Genomic DNA, 24,147 nt, shown 5'->3' with positions numbered 1-24,147 from the left:
CTTGGCACACAGTAAGGCCAAATAGAATTCTTCAGTAGAAATCATGTCAGTAGGAGTTAGTTTTACGATCGCAGTTGTCATATATGTTGCTAATATTTTTAAACTATTTAACCAATCAGTGTGACTATATGGATGTTGAGACAGATTCATGGCTCTGTCTCTTTGTTTACAGTTTTGCCAGATCTCATTCTTTTTTCCTTTCTCTTTTATAACCAAGGAATCTCATAACTGGCAGCTGAGAAGGAGAAGGGAGGCTAAGGTTCTAAAGAAAGAAAAGATGGGCGGGACAGAGCCCGAACTTCTATCCCACATCTCCTTACTATGAGGTCCCCCCTTCCTCTCAGGAGCAAAAGACCCTGGCCAGTTGACTCTTGCAGAGAAATTTCCTGAACCTTACATGCTCTGAACCTTATGCCCAATCAACAAAGGAACTCACATAGTGAGTGTTAGGGCCAACTAGGAAGGCTTAGCCCTTGCAATTGTGAATGAACACTGGTACTTAGGAGCTAGTAGCAATGGGCTGCCTTTCCTTGAACAGCTTTTCCACTAAGGTCTATAGCTTCTTAAAAAGTAAATGCTCCCATTAGGGGCACGTGGGTGGCTCAGCAGGTTGTGTCTGACTCTGATCTCAGCTCAGGTCTTGATCTCAGCATTGTGAATTCAAGCCCCACATTGGGCTCCATACTGGGTATGGAGCCTGCTTGCTTGCTTGCTTTCTGTATGTGTCTTTCTCTGTAGGGTTTATTGGGATCATGCCCTCGAGGTCCATCCATGTTTTGTTTTGTTTTTTAATTTTTATTTTTTTTATTCCTTTTCAGTGTTCCAGAATTCATTGTTTATGCACCACACCCAGTGTTCCATGCAGCAAGTGCCCTCCATAATACCCACCACCAGGCTCACCCAACCTCCCACCCCCTCCCCTCCAAACCCATCAGATTGTTTTTCAGAGTCCACAGTCTCTAATGGTTCATCTCCCCCTCCAATTTCCCCCAACTGCCTTCTCCTCTCCATCTCCCCATGTCCTCCATGTTATTTCTTATGCTCCACAAATAAGCGAAACCATATGATAATTAACTCTCTCTGCTTGACTTATTTCACTCAGCATAATCTCTTCCAGTCCTATCCATTTTGATATAAAAGTTGGGTATTCATCCTCTCTGATGGAGGCATAATACTCCATAGTGTATATGGACCACATCTTCCATATCCATTCGTCTGCTGAAGGGCATCTTGGTTCTTTCCAAAGTTTGGCAACTGTGGCCACTGCTGCTATGAACACTGGGGTACAGATGGCCCTCCTTTTCACTACATCTGTATCGTTGGGGTAAATACCCAGTAGTGCAATTGCAGGGTCATATTTTTACTTTCTTAAGGAATCTCCACACTGTTTTCCAAAGTGGCTGCACCAACTTGCATTCCCACCAACAGTGTAAGAGGGTTCCCCTTTCTCCACATCCTCTCCAACACACGATATTTACTGTCTTGTTAATTTTGGCCATTCTAACAGGTGTAAGGCGCTATCTCAATGTGGTTTTGATTTGAATCTCCCTGATGGAAGCCTATTTAAAAAAAAAAAGGAAAAAAGTTAACTACTCACATTATTCCTCTGTTTGCTTATTTGCATTATTTTACATCATTTCTGAACATAAGGAACTTTTATTATGAGCTCACAATGCAACAGGCCTAAGGGGTACCTGAGAAGTGCCTGCCAAATGACTAAACAATACAAGTCACAGCCTGTTCTATGAGTATACAAGGTACTTAGGGAAATAATATATGGATATACATGTTTTCTTCCATCATTCAAGCAAATAAGGATGAAGATTCCTACTTCAGTGCCAGGTAGTGAGTGAAAAGGGCTGTCTGTGTGTGTACTAGTATCTGAGTAAGAGCAGTAACCATGTGGCCAATGTAAGGTTAGGTGGCACTATTTACCCAAAAGGACTGCGTAAGGGAGTCAGTTGGTCAATCACTTCTTACCCAGGTTACCAAGAAGAGAGCTAAAATAAATGTGTGGTTATTTTTCCAAGAGGCCATGGGGGGTCATTTTAGGCCAAATCTACACCACTGCTTAAGTTTAATATCCAAGCATTTTGCTACTTTCCAACCATTTTGACACTTAATAATGTCTCTCTAAGAAATGTAAACAATCATTTTAGACTGTGACTGCAGCCATGAGAAAAATATTTATCTGAGCACCTCTGATGGAAATTACTACTGCCACTACAGTGGCATCAAAATAGTCCTTGGGGCACCTGGGTGGCTCAGTGGGTTAAGCCTCTGCCTTCAGCTCAGGTCATGATCTCAGGGTCCTGGGATCGAGTCCCACATTGGGCTCTCTGCTCGGCAGGGAGCCTGCTTCCTCCTTTCTCTCTCTCTTTCTCTCTGCTTGCCTCTCTGCCTACTTGTGATCTCTTTCTGTCAAATAAATAAAATCTTTAAAAAAAAATAGTCCTTGAAGTAGGGTAGGAAGCTGTTTTTAAAAAATATTCCAAAAGCCAGTTTTGTCTGAATAGTGAGCCTGTTAGGTGGCTTTTGCTGAAGAACTAGTGTTTCCCAAGGCTCATGCATGGTTCCTTAAGGATTCTTCCCAAAAGGTTCTAATATCTAATCAGCCCTACTCATCATGGTTGATTAAAGTCTTTGAGAGGCTCCATAGGACAGGTCTGAATCCCAATCTACAGAAGACAGACTTATATTTCATAAACTCAACATTTTTTTATCATCTTCTGTGGGCCAAACTCTACCACTCATTGAGCGACCTGCTGTGCTGTGTCTCTGTCCATTTGGGCTGCTACAACACAATACCATGGACCATATGGCTTACAAACAGCAGAAATTTATTTCTTACAGTTACAGAGGCTCAAAGTCCAAGATTGAGGTGCCAGCATGCTTGGGTTCTGGTAAGTGCCCCTCTCCCCTCTTCCTGGCTCATTCCCTCTCATTGTGTCCTCATGTGGTAGACAGTGCTAGGAAGCTCTGAGTGACCTCTTTTGTAAGGGCACTAATCTCATTCATGAAAGCTCCACCCTCATGACCGAAGCACCTCCCAAAGGCCCCACCTCCCAATACCATCACCTATGGGGGTTAAGATTTTGGTATATGAATTCTGAGAGGACACAAACATTCAGACCACAGCAGGCAGGACCTGGGATCCTGGTGGACTGAATCTAATAGTCTGTTAGATCTAAACCACACACAGCATATCTAATGTTAAGCTGACCATTCCAGTGTCTGTAAAGAATGCTGACGGCCTTCAGATTCCACCCATCCAGCTAACTCCATTTCAGGCAAAAGAAATCCCATCCAACATACTACCTAGCCAAAGATAAATAACTTACTTAGAGATATCACACAAAAATACTGTAGCTATTTCCAGGAGCTCAAATACTTAAAGCCCAGATATAATCATATGCATGGTTACCAAAATTAATACTCAACTTTTTAATAACTGGTATTTTAAATTCTCTCAAATAGCAACAACTTATCTAGTGGTTTTTAAAATCTAAGCTGAACATTTTGACCAACTGCTTCTAAAACACAGGACTCTAATACAGAAAAAAAGGCAGTGCTACTACGTATTTTATACCATTCCACCAACAGCTGTGCTTATGTGGATGGCTAGGCCAAGCACTTGTCAATAACAACTACTGGAATATAGTTTCTCCAACTTCAATCAAAGGCTTCCATGAATACTGGGATATTCAAACTGTTGAGACAGCCTGGGTAAATTAACATATGGAAAAATGAATTATTTTCACTACAAGTCCCTATTCTACGCAAATGGAAAATTTAATCTGATTTTCCCCCTACTATACACCAAAACACAAGAATTGTGACATGCAAGTACAGATAATGGAGCTGGAAAGTTCTTTCTCATTTCCCAGTGACCAGGACAAATGCACTGTTTCTTTCAACAGACAGTGAGGAAAAAGCCAAAGGTCAGCTGGTCAGAGAGGATAGAGTTGCAATTAACATGCCATTTTGCCTTGTCTGTTAAAATTGTTTCCTAATTCTGGATTGCACAAGCAAAAAAAAAAGTATTTATTACAACAGAGGGAAGAGAGTGAGAAAGAAATAAGATGCACATCTTAAACTAACTTCAGAGAAAGGCACATTTGTTACCTGCCTGCATGGGTGCTGCTTATGGATCATGATCAAAGCAGGGAAGAACCACTCTATCTAGCTTTGTTACTGTACCTTGGAAATAACTGAGGAGAATAAGTAGAAAACATTATTGCCTAAAAAGGAGGAAAGAACAGACTTAAAGGACCTCCCTATATACTAGTTACTGCCTTCCCAGGGCCTCCCACTCATCCCAAACACTCAGAACAGCACAGCAGTGACCCAGAGGCTGGGACTCCAGAAGGTTATTTGTATCTGATTCTAGCACCTTCTTAAATGAAACTCACCTAAAAGAGAATCTTTGGTGTTGAAGACAGAAGATTTATAGCACCCCAAATTTTGTGCTGTTTTAAGAAGTGTGTTCATATCTCTCATAAGGAAAATGAGTGAAAATGAGTGATAATTTTCAAGAAGTAAACTTCAGGCATGTTTTCCATACTAAAATCAACAACTAAAATATAATGTTTCTAGCGAAAGCCAGTGAGGTAAAAATTCCTCATCTGGTGTCTGGAACTGTCCTGGTTTTATTTTTGATGCCCATTGTAAGAGAGTCCCTACTCGGGAGCCATTAGGTGAGAGCTACCACATGCTCTCCTCAGTGCCCTGAGGTTTCTGTGACACAAGACAGGTCCTGAGGTGATCTGTAGCTCAGGAATACTCTGCCCACAACAGGCACAAATTATTGCAAATTTTAGTTCAGTTTTTCAATCTTAACAAATTAACAAGCATTGACAATCTACTTAGCTGCCTACTTCTTGGGAAGTACCTCTTTCTGGACTATCTCTAGAAGTTTTCCAACATTACCCAACCAACAAATACCCATCCACTTCTGTAGAGGATACAGAGCCTAGGGAAGATACAGGAACAAGACTGAAATAAAGCTTCTTACAGTGTTTTCCCCCTCATCCGTGACACTCTGACACTGACAGGTCTACTTTATTAAGAGACATTCTGAGCCATGTGCAGATAGAAACCAACAGAGTTCAATACTTGTGGTATCCTTCCCTGGCACAGGCACAAGAGCACTGACTTGCTGCCTACAACTAGCCACCCTATCTCTGCAATAATGTTGACTTTCTCATCCCAAAAGGCAACCCATTACAGAAAGAAAGATACACAAAATTAGACTGGGAAAGTAGCAGAATGTGTGGCAACAAGGCAAAAATCAGTAATAACAGAAAACTAACAATTGACATAACAATGGAGCAGCCTCAGTTTTTGGAAGCCCCATGTCTATAGGAGCATGAGCACTCTGGGACAGGATCACTGGGTTGCACTGTGTTGTTTGGCAAGTTGAATTTCTCCACCCCCATCAACCCCAAAGCAACACAGCTTGTTAAGGAGCATTTATAAAAGGCAGAGAAGATTCACTCATATTCTTGTCATCTAGAGATAAGCACTTCAACATGTTGATCTCTGTTCCTTGTAAAATACATAACACACACATGATTGTAAATAAAGGCAAGACTGTTGCATGGTGATTGTTCAGAATTATCTTTATTCCTAGTACTGATCATGAAAGGACATAAAGTTCTTTAGATGAATACCACTGACCCCTTTTTCCCTGAACTCTCTGAAACTTGCCCCGTCCTCAAATTTCTATTCAAGGTCTTTTCTAAAAAGCCTGCTCTGAGCACTCTAGCCTGTACTAATCTGTTTAGCATCTACAGAGCTCACTGAGTATCCTGTTTAGTGAGTGGGTGAGATTTTAGTTGATTCCACATTGTGTTCTGTATTGCAGAGGTACTCCTCTCAAGAACACCGTGAGCCCTTTGGTGTGAAAACTTCTAGAGTTTTTACATCAAACAATCTCTTAGTAGGCAATCAAATTGGCCCTTTTGTGAAAAGGTGCTGCACAACAGAGCTGGGGAGGTGCTGGTAAGCTGCCACCGTCCCCAGAAATTCAAGACAACTCAGAGTAGCTTCAGTATGTACTTAAGCATGACATTCTCTTGTCAGTAAAGATAAGTCTCTTAACACCACTGCAATCTGAAATCTATACGCTTTCTAACGAAGTCTCACTAGATCCCCATGGTTGCTCAAATAAGTGGAGTGTTTGGTCAACTAAAAAAACATTCTTAGAATTCATAAGCTGGGCAATTTTTCTCTGATTTTTCAAACATCCTCACTGGAAAATATCTCTGTAGCAGATATTCCATTATCCAAATCATTTCTCCCTGTTATTCATACTGTGACCCACTAACATATATTCTTACCCCTAAACATCTTTTTAAAAAGATACCTTGTGTCCTAACCAAAATAGATGAATTTGAGAAAGCCCTGTATTTCAAATATAGAACAGTATTTTTAGCTAAGAATGTTGACTTATGAGAATGCCCGGCTTACCAGGGAAACCCTTCAGTGAATCCACAGGCTCCTTATATGGCAGGGGTAGCCATCAGCACCAAACTTTCTGGCTCTAAATGACATTCTTATTTTAGTTCTGACTCAGACAAGGATATCTCACTGACCACTGACCTTCAGCTAAGTTGGGAGAGGAAGTCAATGGGAGTTTTTATTTTGTGAATAAGCTTAACATGAGGTCTACTTTCCTCAATGATAAGGTAAAACAAAACCATTAAGTTTCAGTACGGAGGGACAGAAAAAAACTTGCTGCACTCAAGTCAAGTGAATACAATCCCTTCAAATTTCAATCTATGTATCTTTCATCTTCAGTTGCTTTATTCTTTTTTTTTTTTTTAAAGATTTTATTTATTTATTTGACAGAGAGAGATCACAAGTAGGCAGAGAGGCAGGCAGAGAGAGGAGGAAGCAGGCTACCTGCTAAGCAGAGAGCCCGATGCGGGGCTCGATCCCAGGATCCTGAGATCATTACCTGAGCCAAAGGCAGAGGCTTAACCCACTGAGCCACCCAGGCGCCCCCAGTTGCTTTATTCTTAACACAGAACATATTTTTCATGTATATTATTGCATTAAACATTTGAAAATACTGGATAGGATTAAATAGAAGAACTGAAAAAAAATTTTTTTGCAAACTTTAAAAAGGCTTCTTCTCTTTCACTAACTTCAAATTTTGTGAAGTGCGTACAGAAAGACAAGAAACTGTTTTAATTACTGTGAGTGAGAGTTACCATTATTGTGAACAAAAGATGTGGAAATTATATAAGGTCATAGGAGGCCTGAGCACCTAGTGATGTCATTATAAGGTTATCTAGCACAAAGCTAGAGCTTCAGTTTCTCCCAGGTGTCTTCTGCATATTCCTCTCTTTCTTCTGGATCTTGTCTTCAGCTCTTCTCTCTCCCTATATAGCTCACTATTCTCTGTGACAGAATGAAGTCTGGGTTTTTCAAAGTAGTTTACAGGGTTAGGTATGAAGCTTTTTTCAGATCCTTTAGCTCTTTTCAAAGAGACATATTCTATGAATCCAGAAATAATATATAAGAGTATGATCATTATGACTACAAAAAGACACTTCATTTTCTGATGGAAGATTACTGGCCTATCTTTGGCATGCTGATGATGGAAGCGGTCTTTTTCCTCTACCAGCTGGCCAGGGGCCTTTCAGCAGAGGGCGCCGGAGAGACCGACCAGAGGAAAGGGTTTTGCACGCTAGTCCTTGCAGGCTCTCCTGGCAAGCTCCTGTGGGCAGAGCTTTCTTGGTTTAGACTCCAGCAGCACACATAGCTTCTTCAGCGTCCAGCTCGAGTGGGCATGGCAGCCAAAAGCAGCCAGTTGGCAAGCAGCTTGCCTGATGGTTCTGCAGCAGGAGGCCTCTGGCTCCTGCAGTGAGTGGCAGCCCACAGCACACTGACCAGGCTGCCTGCCTCTCCAACCACCACACTGCCCACCTTCCCCACTCTCAGCAGTTCTGGAATGAAGCCCCTTGTTGCCACCTGTAGGGAGGCTTTCCTACAAGTTCAGACTTCTAGCATGTTTCACTGGTGCAGGACCACAGCAACTTCTCTGCTATCCCCAAGAGCACTAAGTCCTGGTTGGGGAGGAGGGCTCCCCCTTGCTAGATCTTTCCAGCCCTGGAGTGGTAGCTGCTGAATATAGCGGCTGTTCAACACTCTTCGCATTCTCTCTACTTCTTACTAGCCAATCCCTTACTACTGCAAACCCCTGCTGGAGTTAATAACTTAAAAAAAAAAATCTTTTTATTAAACATTCCTCCTTCAAATTACTGTGTGGTTTTTTTCTCCTGATTGGATAGCGACTGAACCTCTGCCAATATGAGAGGCCAAAATTAGGACTCTTAATTGACTGTTCTTAGACCTCACTGGGTCCTATATCCAGTATGAGGCATCTGTCTCACTTAAAACAACCAAATGTGCATTTGAAACTAGAAAGGGGGGCGCTTGGGTGGCTCAGTGGGTTAAAGCCTCTGCCTTCAGCTCAGGTCATGGTTTCAAGGTCCTGGGACGGGGCCCCACATCGGACTCTCTGCTCAGCGGGGAGCCTGCTTCTCCTTCTCTCTCTGCCTACTTGTGATCTCTCTCTGTCAAAATAAATAAAATTAAAAAAAAAAAAAAAAAAAAAGAAACTAGAAAGAGATGGGAGGAGTAGATTAGAACATAAAAAAGTCCAGCATAATAAAATGGCCAGTTAGAGGGGAGTTCAAGTCAGCTGACCTCACTCTTTCTCCAAGAACAGACTTAACGTTCAATTTGGGGCAAGAGGATAAGGCAGTGCCCACTCTTCCTCACCTCCCCAGTACAGAGCAGGCATCCCTTCCAATGAGCAATCTCTGCTACAAGGGGCATGTTTGGGGACCAACCAGTCAATTGAGTTCTGATAATATTTTTATACTAGGTATTGACCCAGGAAAGAGGCAAACAAGGGGACACACCTCCATTTCAGTGCTCAAGAAACAAGAGAAGAGAATAAAGGAACCTATGTTAATCTTCAGTAAGCTCTCTCTCATCTTCAGGGCTATAAGGAGGCTGGTGATAAGAACTGTAAGCTTCCTGAGCATGTACTATGCACCCGCTCACTTGGCTATGGGGTAGTCTGTGCTACTTGGCGAGTGCTATATAGCTTTCCTTGGTCACAGCTATTCCTGTTTCCCTCCCTGTCATAAGAGTCTTGCTGTGGAATACCTAAGCAGCAGCCTGTTTCCTAAATGGTCCCTCAATTTCAGTATACTTGTGGTGAAAAGGACCATGTGCACTGCTTAACACTGACTCACATGTCATCTCTGCAGGGGATGGTCACACAAAGAGCCCATCTGTGGCTACAGCCAGCACAGTTTCAGGAGGGCCTGAAAGCCAGCCCTGAGAGGGCTTCAAGGCCTGTCCCATGTTTCTGAGTTTCCACATTTTCTGAGGGGATCAGGCAAAATCTAAAATGTAATACAATAATATCTCAAACAACTTCTGTCACAAAATGTGCTTTTAAGAGATGTTACCTTATTTTTATCATCTCTTCTGTCTCATCATCTACCTTGCTTTCACTCCCCATAAATATGAAAGTTGAACCAAATGGTGGGCCCTAAGAAGGAATGGGAGTCACTGTACTGCAAGTGCTCTGTGAAACATGGCAGCAGCCGCAAGAGAGCAGACCAGCCCTGAGGTCCTTCTTTCCCTTCCCTTTACAGACATCTTGGTAGCAGCTGTTTGTAATCCTAAACAGGCTAGTGTTGGACCAACTTCACAAGAGCTGTCTGTGTTCAGCCTGCTTTCTTCCTCTCCATTCTTGCAGGACTTCTTTAGGACACTGCTCCCTCCTCCTCCTCTATCTGCCACAAAGAGGCTGGAGACATAATCCAGTTTCCATCCCAACCACAAACCTTCCAGAAATTCTATCTCTAAAGAACAATGTACAAGAGAAAAATTGAGAAAAAGTCTTGGAGAGAGAAACAATACCATGGAGCTCATGAAGACTATTTCAGTTGTTTTTATAATTGGGGTTTACAAATGTGCACATGCACACACGTGTGTGTGTTGTCTTTTAATATTTAATTACTTAAATCATATTAAATGAAACTTAAACCTTCCTGACCGAAGGGCATGGAGACTCCTGCTCTAATCATTTTCCAAACAGAACTGATGCCAAGGGTTTCAGTTTAGGACAGCAAATGTGTATTTGGATGACTCTGTCTATCTGAGCATAATGACACAAAACAATCTCTTTTCAAGGCATACATAAGGAAGCAAAATGTCATCAAAACTAACTTGGCACCAGGTCAAATTCTAAGCCGGGAAAATAAGGAAAAATAATTGAGTTCTCAAACAGCCTGGAATCTAGGTAGAAAAGCAAATCAAAAAATGAAATGCTGAGAATGGTTTGTATAAACTATTAAAACCATATGGTCTGAGTGAAAGAGCTGTCTAGTCCTCAAATGACTGTATCTGTGACAGCTGCATCAAAAGTCAATGATCTTTCTAATGTAAGAAATACAAAACAAAAACAAACAGAAACAAAAAAGTCAATGATCTGCCTTTATTAAAAGTGGCAGTAGCTTCTATTCTCCCACAGATAGCAATATTCCAAACTAAGACAAATGACCACATGACTATTTCAAGAAAGTTTTATCCTTTCAGATAAAACTGCTCTGAAATAAAGGAAATAGTTCTGTGTTAAAAGGATAAATGAAAAACAATCACCATATTAATTACTAAGAGTTAAGATGCTGGCAAAAGTGAAGGTATAGAACAATTAGCATTTTAAAAAGGCAAAACTCAAATTTTAACACTGCTGTCACGATAAATATTTAAGTCATAAGGGATGCATGAATGCTTTCAGGGACAGAGGGGGAAGGGATGAGGGGGGAAATCTCATGGTACAGTTTATTACCCTGAGCACAAATATAATCAGTGCTCAATATTATAATGGCTCATAAAGTAATGTCACTGTTTTCTCATCCAGAAATCAATTTGTATCCTTGCTACACAGGTACAGATTGCCTCCATGCAAACTGCTTAAATACATATGAACAAGCCAGTTTACCTTCCCTTTTATTTAATGTTTCCATGTAAATATAGACAGTCTGAGTCATTATTACAGAGCCCAGAGGCCATAACCCTAGGGGCTCACTTTTAGCTGTGTAGAAGCGGTTTCAGACAGACCATGATTAACATTTTGGTTCTTTAGCAACATTTGCATTCACTCTTACATTTTTCAAGACTGAAGAGGTAGAGAAAGAAGCTGGAGGCTTTGCTGCAGCTCATTTACCATTCAATCCACTCTAAACATCAATTTCTGCTATAAGGTCTGGCACTGGCTGGCAAGAAACAACTGTCCCAAATTATGAGAATTATGAGTACATGCTTCCTTGGGTATTCTTTCTTGATTTCGTCATACTTTCTGAGAATCTTGTACCCTTTTTTTTTTTTCCTTAAAGTTTTATTTATTTATTTGAGAGAGAGAAAGGAGGGACAGAGGGAGAGGGAGAATCTCAAGGAGACTCCACTCTGAGCACAGGGACCCAGGTGGGGCTCAATCCCAGAACCCTGAGATCACGACTTGAGGTGAAATCAAGAGTCAGATGCCCAAATGACTATGCCACCCAGGCACCCTGAGAATCTTGGACATGTTGAGTGGCTCCAGCACTTAACTTTTAACAAAGTGTCTTTCAAGAGAGAGAAGGTAGCTGAATTCCAACAGATTACTAACACAGGTACTCAAGAAGCAAAGCATAACATAAAGAGAAACTAACATTCTGCTTTGCAAACAGATGTGTCTTTCCAAGTAATAAAATGGATTTGATAGCCAAAATGAAATACAATAAATCCTCCTTGAATAGCTCTAAATCTGTTAATATTATTCAGCTGGTAAATGGAGAAATTCAAGCTCCTAAAAATAAGTGACTTGTAATAGTCAATTACTAAGTGGTGATACCAAATATTGGACCTAGTCTCTGCTAACCTAGACTCGAAAAGCTATCTTAATGGCCCACATTCCACTGGCCAAGCTCTTATTCTCAAAATAAACATAAACTGTCCTACAAAATAAATGTCTTACAAATGAAACAAATCTATCTCTGCCAGGGAGATAAGAGCAGTAAATGAGATGTTCAGTCCAGTCTCTTTTGATACAAATTGTAAAAGGCTTAATAATTACCACAGGGGGTGTCTGGGTGGCTCAGTTGGTTAAGCAACTGCCTTTGGCTCATATCATGACCCTGGAGACTCCGGATCAAGTCCCACAATGGGCTCCCTGCTCAAGGGAGAGTCTGCTTCTCCCTCTGACCAATCGCCTCATGCTCCCGCTCTCTCATTCTCTCTCTCAAATAAATAAATAAAAATCTTAAATAATAATAATAATAATTACCATAGGTAGACATCCTAGTTAAGGTAAGGAGCTCCTATCTCTTTCCATCCACCTCCTCCCACCAACCTCCAAATTACACATGCCAGAGCCACAGATGCTGAAATCCTGGTTGGGTTTATAGGTTACTGACAGGCAAGTAGCTGACAGACTACTGTTATGAATGTTGATTAGGCACAACCACTGATAAGCCAAGTGATAAATTCTAATGTGATAGTTACATATGAGGAGGTTAAAGTTAAAATTGTGTCATTTGGGGTACCTGGGTGGCTCAGTCAATTAATCTTCTGCCCTTAGCACAGGTCATGATGCCAGGGTTCTGGGATGGAGCCCCACATCAGGCTCCCTGCTTGGCAAGGGAATCAGCTTTTTCCTCTCTCTCTACCCCACCCCTATGCCTCCTCATTCTCTCTCCCTCAAATAAATAGATAAAATCTTTTAAAATATGCTTAAAAAATAAACTGTGCCACTTCTCATGATACATATCAAACAATTATATACTGTAATTACTGAAGTCTTGAAGCACATATTGAACTAGTACGAATAGTAAAATGAATCCCATCAAACACAACTCAATGAAAAAAGTTATCGAGCCATGACCAATTTATCTATTTTTCAACCATAAAATATTCTGAAGCAAATTCCATACATCACTTGATCTATAAATTCTACAGCATGTAACCATAATATATATTTAAGCTCTTAATTTCTTCCTACAGGAATATAATGTAGCTCAGTAAATTTTGAAGGAGGTTCAGTACAGAGATGCTTGACTTCCACAATTTCAAAATTATAGACTCTTAAGTGTGAGCAGGCTGTCCTCCACTAGTTTTCACTGAAGATGCCTCAGCAGCTGCCACAGCACTGGGGGAAGGTTCAGGAAAAGAATCCGGTCCAGTCATCCCACCCCTTTCCTTCTCATCACTTCCACAGAGCATCACTGCTTTTGTTCTGTACACCACAGTGCCCAGGGAAATCCTGTCTGGAAAAGATGATTCTTTTGAAAGCTTCTGGCTGGACCTTCCATTCTTTTTCTGAGATTTTACAGATTCCTATTTGTTCTTTTGTTTCTTTTGTTGTTGTTGTTTGGTCTGTTCCTGTAAAAACCGGAAGCTCTAAAAACATGGACTGGTTTTCTGAGATGGTCTGATACTTTTCCACTTCTATTATGAGTGATAGTTAACTCACTGGTATATACCAGTTTTAACTGGTAACTGAGTTGATCAATCTCAGTTGCTCTTTCTCTCTATATATAGCTCAGAAGATCACCCTACACTCATTCAGAGAAGCATCTTGCCAGGAAACAATCCTGTAAGTTCTTCTTTTCGCCCTCAAACATGGCTGAAACATTAAAAATGAGTAACCCACACGTAAGCTGCGGCCCATTTCTAGTTCCATGCATATTCATGTTCCTTCCCCAAATATTGTCATTTTTTCATTCCCATTACACCCCTAAGCAATCAGGATTTTGACAATGAAACATACTATTTCATCTCAGTACCATTTAACAATGCCGTCTCTTTAAGTAGTTGTAATAGCAGATGGCAATATAAAGATGTACAAAGGTGACAAACATCAGGGAAATCAAAATCACAATGTGGTATCACTTTATACCAATCTGAATGGTTGTTATCAAAAAGACAAGAAATAACAATTGTTGGTACGGATGTGGAGAAAAGAGAACCCTCTGCACTGTTAGTGGGAATGTAAACTGGTGCAGTCATTTTTGGCAACAGTATGGAGGTTCCTCAAAAAATTAAAAATAAAATAAAAAAAAAACTAAAAATAGAAATACTGTATGACCAGTAATTCCACTTCTGGGTATCTACCCAAATAAAACAAAAACACTAGCTTAAAACACATATGAGGGGGTGCCTGGGTGGCTCCTCATTAAGTGTCTGCCTTCCATCAGGTCATGATCCCAGGGTTCTGGGATTGAGCTCCATGTCAGAGTTCCTGCTCAGCAGGGAGCCTGCTTCTCCCTCTCTCACTCCCCACTCCCGTCAAATAAATAAATAAAAATCTTTTAAGAAAAATGAATGGATAAAGAAGATGTGTTAATGTATATTTTATAATGGAATATTACTCAGCTATAAAAAGAATGAAATTTTGCTATTTGTGACAACACAGACAGACCTACAAGGTATTATGCCAAGTGAAGTTAAGCCAGACAGAAACAGACACACCATATAATTTCACTTATATGTGGAATCTAAAAAAATTAAATGAACAAATAAAAAACAGAGACAGACTACATAAATACAGAGAACAAAATAATGATTGCTGGGGGTAGAGGGATGGGCAAAAAAGACTGAAAAGGGATTAAGATGTACAAACTTAACAGAGGTAAAAGAAATCATAGGGATGAAAAGTATAGCCTAGGGGATATAATCAGTAATAATGTAATAATATCCCCCATAACCTGTGATGTTTCTTCTCAGTAATTCTCTTTCTACTAACCCCTACTCAGTTCTCTACAAATCCCACCTTCCTTCACTGTATTTGTAATTGAGCCCCATCTCTCTCCCCCAGTGGTCCCTACTTAATTTTGATCCTGAACAGTCTGCCTTACTGCTGAATATTGATTTTCTTTAGCAGTGTTAACACCTTTGTGGAATCTCATCTGCTGTGTATTACGCTGGACTTACTGACTTGCTTCCAGCGAAGGCATTATAGCAAAAGTGGTTAAGTTATTTCTGAGATTTGGATATAAAAAGACTGTGGCTGCCATCTTGAACTCTCTCCCTCTCCTGGACTGCCCCCTCCCTTTGAGCCTGGAGAAGACTACAGTCCTTAATGAAAGCTCAAAAGGTGGATCACAAAAGACCCTAAGCCAAAGTCACTGAGTTAGATGTACCTGGATTCCTCACTCACAGAAACTGTGAGATAATAAATGCTCATTGTTTTAAGCCTGCAATCAGTAAATCAGTACCCATAGACCAAATGTGGCTCACTGTCTGCTTCTGTAAATAGTTTTATTGGAACACACACAGCTATGTTCATTCACTTAACGCATTTTCTGTGGCTGTGTTCATACTACAACAGCAGAGTTAAGTAGTTGTGACTCAGAATGTGTGATGTGCAAAACCTAAAATATTAATTATCTGGCCCTTTACAAAAAAGTGTGCCACCTCCAGTTGCCCCTAAGTTTGGAGGTAATCTGTTATTCATTAATAGGTAACTAATGCACTCTGATCTGTGATCAGCATCACAGATATTCCTCTAGATACACAATATCTTTTAATTTCCTCTATATGTCTATTTTTCCACCATATAAAAGGTTCCATATTAGTAGATAAAGAATGTTTTAATCAAGTTCATAACCCCATTTCCCCAGCACACAGTAGGACCTTAATAAATGTACATATAGAACCAAGAATGCCTAGACAAATATATTTTACATACTAAGGTGCGAAACTCACAACTTAGCAGTACATCCTTTAAATAAAGTACATCATATTTAGAAAAGCCAAAATTACAAATGATGCTGAATAGCTACTATTTCCAGTTGAATCCATAAATAAGGTATTTGTTGACTGCCACAGAAACAATACTTCTAGATCCAGGAAAACTGTTATCTTTTAAACTGGCTGTACTTTTATTTTTTTATTTATTTAAAGATTTTATTTATTTGAGAGAGTAAGAGAGAGAGAGAGAACATGAGTTGGGGGAAAGGCAGAGAAGAAGCAGACTCCCCTTTAAGCAGGGACACTGGAATAATGTGAGCCAGACACTTAACTGACTGAGTCACCCAGGCAACCCTAAACTGGCTATACTTTTATAAAACCTCATTGTTTAAAATACCTGTACATCAGTTTATATCAGATACTTCCAAGATTATTGCCATTAGTTTTAACCATGAAACAAAGAATACATTTTCCAGCACCTGGAAATGTTACTGAAATTTTCCAAAACACTGCAGAATTTCAGTTTTGTTCCAACAAATTCTGCATGCCAGAATTAAAAACTAAAGTTGGCAGCAGCAACTGTCAAACATAAGTCAACATCCTACATGCAATGATTCATTTGCGGCTTTCTATCTCAGTCTGGTTCCCTTCACATTCTGTTTGCTAGGGGCAGGAGGACAATATTGTTGGGAAAGATAAAAACTTGGATATTCTTGTAATGTTCAATTTTAAGGAATATATTCATTATGACATATAAATGTAATATTTTTAGTTTTTAAAACCTGGATATTTTCTCTGGCAAATGTCTATGAAGAAGACGCAGAAAAATTCCATTTTTGTTTCAATCTTATTATCTACAGGCAAGCACAGGAGGTTAACCTTTACTTTTATGTTCAATGATAAATTTTTAACTTTTAAGATATGATCAAGTATATTCAAAACTTCCACATAAGAAAACTTACTCTAAAACCTATGTGAAGCCTAAGTTTTGTGGTTAAGAGCTCACACTTTGAACATAAGACACAAATGAGTATGGCCCTGGGTTAAAATCCCAACGGCCCAAATTACCAAGCATGAGTCTCTAACAATACTTTCCTGTCTCTGTGAAAAGGGAGAAATACATGGCACCTTCTAGGATTCCTGTGAGCATTCACTGAGCCTGTGAAGTACTTACCACATAGCCAGAAAAGCACTAAATGGTATGAAAAGGCCAAGATGATTTTTAAAAAATAATTAATGAGATTGTATTTATAGGAGTCATATGTTTTAATAATCTTATTGACTGTGGGTTTGGGAAAGGTTTTATTTTATTTCAAAGATTTTGTTTTTTATTTATTTGACAAACAGAGATCACAAGTAGGCAGAGAGGCAGGCAGAGAGAGGAGGAAGCCGACTCCCTGCTGAGCAGAGTCCTATGTGGCTCGATCCCAGGACCCTGAGATCATGACCTGAGCCGAAGGCAGAGGCTTTACCCCACTGAGCCACCCAGATGCCCCGAAAGATTTTAAATAGGACACAAAAAGCACAAACTTTATAAACAGAAAAAAAAAATCAATAGTATCAAAATAAAAAAAACCTTTGCTTTTCAAAAGATACTGATAAAAATCAGACTGGGAAGAGACATTTGCAAAACATATATCTGATAAAAGACTTAAATGTAGAATACAGCAAACACTGTTAAAACTTAATACTATTAAGGAACATCCCAATAAATGGCAAAAGATAGGTTGCAAATAAGCACATGAACTGATACTCAACTACATGAGTCATTAGGAAAATGCAAATTATAACCACAATGAGACACTACTACCCACCCTCAAAATGCCTAAAATTGAAAAAAAAAGTTTACCAAACCAAGCATTGGTGAGAATGTGGAGAAATGGATCCCTCAAAAACTGCTTGTGGGAATATAAATGATACAATTTCTTTGTAACGCAGTTTAGACATTTCTCTCTCTTTTTTTTTTTTAAGATTTTATTTATTTATTTGACAGAAAGAGACACAGCAAGAAAGGGAACACAAGCGGTGGGAGTGGGAGAAGCAGACTTCCTGCTGAGCAGGGAGCCCAATGTGGGGCTTGATCCCAGGACCCTGGGATCATGACCCAAGCTGAAGGCAGACACTTATCGACTGAGCCACCCAGGTGTCCCTCTTTTTTCTTTTTTAATACTAAAAAAAATGATTTATTTATTTGGGAGAGAGAGAGTGTGTGCGTGTGTGAGCAGGGAGGAATGGGGGGCTGGTTTGAGAATCCTGAGACAGACTCCCTGCTGAGCATGGAGCCAGGGGACCCTGAGATCATGACCTAAACTGAAATCAAAAGTCCGTCATTTAACCTACTGAGCCACCCAGGTGCTTCTAGACATCTTTCAAAAAATTTAATACACATAAGCTACCCAACAACTACTCATTTCAACCAAGAGAAATGAAAGCACATGTTCCCACAAGGACTTGTACAAGAATGTTCACAGCAGCTTTATTTGTAATAGCCAAAAACTGGAACCAACTCAAATGCCAACCAACAAGTGACTGGCTAAACAGATAATAGTATCTGTTATAACGGAACATCACTCAAGGATACAATCAAATGGACTGTTGATACAGGCAACAACATGGATGGATCTCAAAATAAGTATGCTGAGTTAAAAAGCCAGTTAAAGCAAAGAAAACATTATTGTATGATTCTATTTATATGAAAGTCTAAAAAATACAAAATAACCTGGAGTGACAAAAAGCAGATCAAAGTCCCCAGGAATGCAGGGAAGGACTATAAATGGGCATGAGGAAACTTCCAGGATGATGCGCATGCTCATTATCTTGATTGTGGTGAGGGTATCACTGTGTATACTTGTCGAAATTCTTCAAATTGCACATTAAAATTATGCACTTCATAGAGATTCATTAGTTCAACCTCAATAAAGCTGTTTAAAAAACTGCACCCTGGAATGATTTTTAACCTTCATATACTACTGTATGAACAGACCACTGCTATGGGTTGGATTCTCTGCCCTAAAAAGGTATGTTGATGTCTTAACTCCTGGTACCCATGGGTCTTATTTGGAAATAGAATCTTTGCAGATATAATTAAGATACAAGTTAAGATGACTGGTGTCCTATTACAAAGAGAGGAGGAGAGAGACACAGAGATAAGATGCATCTATAGGGGAGAATATTGTGTGAAGACAGGACACATTCGGAGAAGAGACCTATTCATAAAAGAGGCAGAGGCTGGAAAGATATACCTACAAGACAAACAGTAAACAAGCATCGCCAGCAAAGGCCAGAGGCTAGAAGAGGCAAGGAAGGATTCTCTCCTTCAAGTTTCAGAGGCAGTATGGCCCGGCTGACACAATGATTTCTCACTTCTAGTTTTCAAAACTGAGACAGTAAATGTGCTGTATGAAGCCACACAGTTTGTGGTACTTTGTTTCAGTAGCTCTATGAAACTAACGTAACCATTAAAAAGACTTAAGGAGTTGGGGCAGCACCTGGCTGTTTCAGTCAGTAGAGCATGTGACTTCTGATCTCTGGGTTCTAAGTTCGAGCCCCACACTGGGTGTACAGATCACTTAAAAATAAAATCTTAAAAAAACATGAGGGGCACTGGTTGGTTGAGTGTCTGACTCTTGGTTTCAGCTCAGGTCATAACCTCAAGGTAGTGGCATTGAGCCTTATCAGGTTTAGTGTGGAGTTGGCTGGAGATTATTTCCCTCTCCCTCTCCTCCTCCCCATGCTTGTTCCCTCTCTAATGAATAAACAAAATCTTGAAAAAAAAAAACTTAAGAAGTTGTGTATTTATGTGAAAACATATTTAATATATATATATTTTTTAAATATTTTATTTATTTATTTGACAGAGATCACAAGTAGGCAGAGAGGCAGGCAGAGAGAGAGAGGAGGAAGCAGGCTCCCTGCTGAGAAGAGAGCCCGATGCGGGACTCGATCCCAGGATCCTGGGATCATGACCTGAGCTGAAGGCAGAGGCTTTAACCCACTGAGCCACCCAGGCGCCCCATATTTAATATTTATTTCTAAAAGCAGATATTCCACAGGAGAATACTTGTATCCAAAGGTGTTTTTTTTAAAAGGTGGTTTTAATCATAGAATGGTCACTGGGTATCACAGATACACAATAAACGGCTGTGTTTCCAAAATATGTATTTTTAAACATTAAACATATAAAAAATAAATAATAGTTTCATTTTAATAGCATCTATCCAAATTATATAGGTAAAGTGCTAAGTTTTAGTCAACTGCTATATTTTTTAAATAAGTGATTTACAACTGATATTTTACCTTTTTTATGTGTTTTAAACCAATAGGAAAGCAATTACAATGATAAAATCTTGGTATTTAATTGTCATGGTAAATCACTTAGAAAATTTTATGTGTATTGACAACAAAGTTACAAATTGATTCTGCTGAAGTTGAGGTTCGTTCCAAAATTCCAGTCTCTCAGCTATATGGAAAAATAGAAAAGGGATCTTTACCTAAAGACTTTTTCACTCCTCTTAACTATTCTTTTCATACACCTCATTTTTAAAAACTTTTTAAAAAAATTTTATTTATTCATTTAAAAGAGAGAAAGCACAAGCAAGGGGAATGGCAGGCAGAGGAAGAGTGGGAAGCAGGCTCCCCGCTGAGCAGGGAGCCTGATGTGGGACTTGATCCCAAGACCAGGGATCATGACCTGAGCTGATGCTTAACCATTTCAGCCACCCAGGTGCCCTTCATACACCTAAGTTTTAAGGATTAACATTGCTATTTTTAATTTCAGCATATATTTTCTAATCTATTAAGAAATATTTTAGGTGACAAAGAAAACACATTACCCTTTAGAAAATAGGTTTCTCAAAACTATTGAAAAACAAAATAACCATGATCTTTTGACACTATACTTTGGTAGATATGAAAGAGGTACCGCTAAACCACTTTTGTTTCACATAACTTCACTCATTCAATGAAGAATAGATATGGACAGTAATTACCAGGTTACTATGGTAGATGCTAGAGATTTAAAAGAAGTAAGGCAAGGCCTCTCTGGGCTTAGAGAATCCTCTCTAATAATGGGGAGGGGCATAGGAGAGGGACAGGTAAGTGAGAAGGTAAGGAGGGGTAGGCCTATAAAGCCAATGATTACAATATAAATACTTGTGGATTTTACTCTTAAAAAACATCTGTGTAAATGAAATATAACGGACACTAAGTTTGAGGTAGCCAACCCAACCTGTTGATTTGATACATTTATATATTGGGATATCATTGCTACAGTAACTTTAGCAAATATCTTTACCATGTCACATAATTACCACTTCCTTTCTGTGCTAAGAAGAGTTAAGATCTAGTCTCTTAACAACTTTGAAGTGTTTAATACAGTAGTGTTGACTATAATCACTATGTTAGGCATGAGATCTCCAGAAGTTATTTATCTACTAGTTGCCAGTCTGTACCCTTAAAACAACATCTCTTCAATTCACCTACCCCTTAAGTCCTGGTAACGACCATTCTACTCTGTTTTCATGAGCTGAATTTTTTTAGATTCCACATATGAGAGAGAGCATACATTATTTGTCTTTCTCTGACTTATCTCATAATGCCTTCAAGGTCTACCCATGTTGTCACAACTGGGAGGATTTCCTTTTTTTCACAGCTGAATAATATTCTAGTACGTGTGTTTGTATTACACTCTTAAACATATATAAGAAAGCACTACTTACTGCATTTTAAAAAGCAGCTCTGTCAAACTGATACCTCTGTGTACCACAGAGAAAAAAATATTTGTTATTAACTGTGTGATGGAGGGAACCTGGGTGGCTCAGTTGGTTAAGCCTCTGCCTTTGGCTCAGGCCATGATCCCAGGGTCCCAGGATCGAGTCCCACATTGGGCACCCTGCTCGGCACGAAGTCTGCTGCTGCTTCTGCCTGCTGCTCCCCATGCTTGTGCGCTCTCTCTGTCAAATAAATAAGTAGAATCTTAAAAAAAAAAAAAAAACAAACACAAAACCCAAACCTGTGTGATATATTCATTGTTAGGAAGATTAAATGTGCTCTCAACTTAACCATTAAATAATAAGAATAGACAAAAATGGCAAATCTGCAATTTTATCCCCCTAGCCGTCTACTATAGCTCTAAAACTAAAATATGAACCTAGTTTTTCATCCAAAAAAACAGGCAAAGAAATGATAAGCAAACTATAAAACAGGTATGTGAGGAAATGTACATCCTAAGCTGACCTACTCCAACCTCAACTGAACTCAGAGCACTAAGTTATTTGAATCAAGGACAGGAACTGGTTAATAAGAATGATCACTTTTTCTAACTTTAGATTCTTCTTCCTCTTTATTGAATTGTGAATTAAAAAAACAAATAAAAATCACCCAAATCATGAGAATTCTTAATAGAGTGCCTGACCCATAACAAAGGCTCAATCGACGGTAGCGTATTACTTCGGAACACATGATTTCAATTTTCTGCTCTGAAACCAAGTCAAGGACATTCCCACTACTTAAAAATGATTACATCCTATATCTAGAAAGATATGAGCTCAGACTGTTTACTCAATAACCAGAAAGTAAAGGTTACTTTTATTTGCACTTCCTCCTATTCCTGGTTGTCCAGCTCCATCAGGAAAAGGGCAGGAAAGGACAGCACAAAGATGTTCCAACAAGTAACTTCTCACTGCTGCATCCAGTCAACTTCACGTAAAGATACAAACTTCAAAGTATTTTTTCTTTTCTTCACACTCATTTCAAGATTGACACAGCCCTGACTTTACCCAGGTATGATAAATCTAACTGGGATGTGGCAGAGTGGGGGAGGGTAGATGGACAACTAAAGAACAAGACGAAAAGACTAAGGGTTCTTTATCTTAGCACTAGATCAACGATGTAGTGCCACTGTCGCAAGAAACTACTAGAGACAACACAGGCAAATAAGCCTGGCTGTGTTCCAATAAATCTTCATTTATGGATGGTGAAATACGAATTTCATGTAATTTTTATTATGTCATGAAATATGCCTATTTTAATTTTTTTCCAACCACCAGAAAAATATAAAATCCATCCTAAGCTCATGAGCCATACAAAAACAGGCAGTGGGCCAGAGCTGGCCAATGTTTCTATGTAAACTATGTTTTGGACCTAGCCAGCAAAGACTTGAATTTTGAGATATCCCCAATCAGGTATTTAGAGATCCTTTATATCTACGGCAGAACAAAAGTGACTTTGAGAATTTTAAAGGGTGTGTGTGTATTGTTTAGGTGTGTTTTTCATTCACATTTCCTAAAAAAACAAACAGGGTGTAACATAGTTTGAGAAATGGAATAAATAGCTAAGAATAAGGTATATATATGAGGGTATATCTTCAATGCGATTTTTGGGCATCAAAAATTCCAGGGGAAAAAGGGTGAATGCTCTGTAGAGGTGTAAGGGTCAGAACCTGTTCTGAGCCCACTTAGGTAAAAGTGTTAGCTAAGGAGTCCACTGTTTAGATTTGAAAGTTAAACCAGTTCTAGCCAGGTCATAAGGGATGGCCCTAAAAACAATCTATACGGGTATTCACAGCCTTTATATAGAGAGAGTCTTTGGGTATAAATGAATATCCGTGCTTCATCCAAATCACAAGGGAAAATAATTTCCAATTATTTCTTAGTCATGTTAGATTCTAGCCAAAATTAAGGACATGTTACAGAACTGAAGACTAAGGCCCACAGGACACTTTTTCTACTAGTAGTGACAGCTACTGTTTAAATAACATAAATTGCCGCAGCATAATCCTCAAATGTAGAGATTAATGTCCTCTTGTACAAAGTATGCAAGTGCAGTAAGTTTTGGATTCTACTTTGTACTTTAAAATAAAAATCTGTTAAAAAAAAAAAATCAGTGTTTTTCATGCTTCCCAAGTTTGAAGCCAGGGTTGTTTTCATGTCTTTCACGGTGCTCCTTAAACATTGTGTTTTGTCTCAGAGCACAATCTTCTATTTTAACTTACAAGAAAAATGTTTTTTTGGCAATGAGCATAGCTCTTTTTGTCTCTAATAGTTCTGTTAGAGTCCATAAACATACCAAGAAAGTGAACACGAGAGTGAGAAGGAATGCAAGCAGGAATGGGTCTTGTGCAATAAGGAGACAGTGTGAGAGATGTTTGATATTACTTGCATTCAAAGTCAAACAACTGCTTGCATGAAGAGCACCTGCTGGTCTCAGTTCATGTGCCAAAACCTTGCTGTGCCTTGAGGGGAAGAACTGTGTCTAATTCATCACTTGGATCTCTATTTAGCAGAGTAGGCACCCAATAAAAATTAACTGAATAATACACAAAAGCCATTAGCCCTACAGCATTACACACAAAATGATAATGCCCCTGCCTCATAGGTCGGGGGGTGA

General features: G+C 39.4%; 1 protein-coding gene and 1 long non-coding RNA gene across 5 annotated transcripts in view; one reads left to right on the top strand and one right to left on the bottom strand.

Annotated features, from left to right (window-relative positions):
• Nucleotides 1–24,147, bottom strand: part of LIMS1 (LIM zinc finger domain containing 1) — a 142,778-nt gene that overhangs the window by 32,243 nt on the left and 86,388 nt on the right. The gene's annotated exons all lie outside the window — the stretch shown is intronic.
• On the top strand, nucleotides 1,718–22,562 carry LOC116857954. Its single transcript, XR_004380838.1, has 3 exons — nucleotides 1,718–1,842; nucleotides 2,854–2,903; nucleotides 22,382–22,562. It is a non-coding gene; the product is annotated as an uncharacterized LOC116857954 (long non-coding RNA).

Source organism: Lontra canadensis, unplaced genomic scaffold, assembly GCF_010015895.1.
Source record: "Lontra canadensis isolate GAN:19392208 unplaced genomic scaffold, GSC_riverotter_1.0 scaffold130, whole genome shotgun sequence".
Taxonomy (NCBI): Eukaryota; Metazoa; Chordata; class Mammalia; order Carnivora; family Mustelidae; genus Lontra; species Lontra canadensis.
Note: the sequence above shows the minus strand (reverse complement) of the source record. Positions and strands in the feature narration are given on the sequence as shown.